Here is a 1778-nt window from a genome sequence, read left to right on the forward strand (position 1 = left end):
TTCAGTGAATGCACCGAGCAAAACGTTCACCACCTTTCATACGTTCACCACCTGTAACTCGATCAAGACATCTAGCTAATATTGCCGCTGTTGATTTTTCTTTAGAATTATCATCTAGTCGAACAAGTACTCCAATTCAAATTTCCGATAATCCATTTTTTGAACCCGATTTCACTATCGAGAACCCGGAGGATATTTAAGGAAAATTCCAAGATCCTGAACCACTAATTATTCCTCCTGAACCACAAACCGTTAAATCAGAATCCTCTAGTGATTCGTATTCAACAAATTCAATTATGGAAGTAACGGAACCTCTAAGTATGGAAGACCGAATGGGAGCCACACGCACTGGCCAAGGTCACGCCATTATTAAGCCAGACATTAATGCGCCAGATTATGAAATCAAAGGACAAATCCTACACATGATAACTAATCAATGCCAATATAGTGGTACGCCAAAAGAAGATCCAAACGAACATCTTCGAACCTTTAATAGGATATGTACTCTATTCAAAATCAGAGAAATTGAGGATGAACAGATCTATCTCATGTTGTTTCCCTAGACTTTAAAGGGAGAAACCAAAGATTGGTTAGAATCGTTACCCGAAGGAGCGATTGACACATGGGATGTCTTAGTTGAAAAATTTCTTAAAAGATTCTTTCCGGCATCTAAAGCCGTGAGACTTCAAGGAGAAATTGTTACGTTCGCGCAAAAGCCAAATGAAACATTATATGAGGCATGGACAAGATTCGAAAAGTTGTTGAGAGGATGTCCTCAGCACGGTTTAGACACTTATCAAATAGTACAAATATTCTACCAAGGTGTCAACGTTGCTACACGAAAAGACATCGACACAGCAGCTGGTGGTTCCATTATGAAGAAAACCGCAACCGAGGCTGTAATCACCCGGACTTTTTCGATCAATTTACACTTATAAGATTAATATTTACATAAATTAAACCTTACCAACATGATAAGCAATCTAAATTGTTGAGATTTATGTTTTTGAAAAGAGTTTTACACAACGTTTGACCGACCAATTTGACCGATGATATCACAAACTATATAACATACGATAATTATATGTTTGTATATATATATGTATATATACATATTTAACATGATCTAAGGATGTTTTAATATCTCATTTTATATTAATAACAATAAGTTATAAGTATATTTTGAAACTACTAACTTAAGTTTTCAAAACGATAACCATACGTAACGTTATTTGACATAAATACTTATAACATATAATGTTTATACATATATCGTATATGTAATGTATTTAATCACTTTTAAAGACTTAAATACATAAAACAATATAAGTATATTCACAAAAGATAGCTATATTTGAATTCTCATTCCATTTTTCACAAGATTTTCTATACGTATATCTAGAGTATATGTACTCGTATCATACCTAACCTCTATACATATTTACTATTGGTATATACACATCAAATCACCACCAACCAGCCCTTATTCAATGCCTTATGTATAAGGTAACTACTTTTGTTATCTAGTATGACAATTTCACATGATTAAAAGATTTTTTCACAAAATTACAAACTTATACACCTTTTACACCACCATTTATACTCCATTCCATTTTCATTTTACTACACATTTCTTTAACCAAAAACACACTCTTAAGAAACTCCATAACCATTCAGCTAGTATCCATGAAGATCTAGCCATAAAAACATCACTTAAACACCATAAGAAAAACCTTACAAAAACACTTCAAGAATCCTTTCAAGAACACAAGTTTACT

At 33.0% G+C, this 1778-nt stretch overlaps 1 non-coding gene across 1 annotated transcript; it reads right to left on the bottom strand.

Moving 5' to 3' along the window:
• Window positions 1-680: 680 nt before the first annotated feature.
• LOC139894854 (small nucleolar RNA R71) lies at window positions 681-787 on the bottom strand. The gene has a single exon (XR_011775334.1). It is a non-coding gene; the product is annotated as a small nucleolar RNA R71 (small nucleolar RNA).
• Window positions 788-1778: the final 991 nt, after the last annotated feature.

The sequence above is a fragment of the Rutidosis leptorrhynchoides genome, chromosome 2 (assembly GCF_046630445.1).
Source record: "Rutidosis leptorrhynchoides isolate AG116_Rl617_1_P2 chromosome 2, CSIRO_AGI_Rlap_v1, whole genome shotgun sequence".
In the NCBI taxonomy this organism is placed as follows: domain Eukaryota; kingdom Viridiplantae; phylum Streptophyta; class Magnoliopsida; order Asterales; family Asteraceae; genus Rutidosis; species Rutidosis leptorrhynchoides.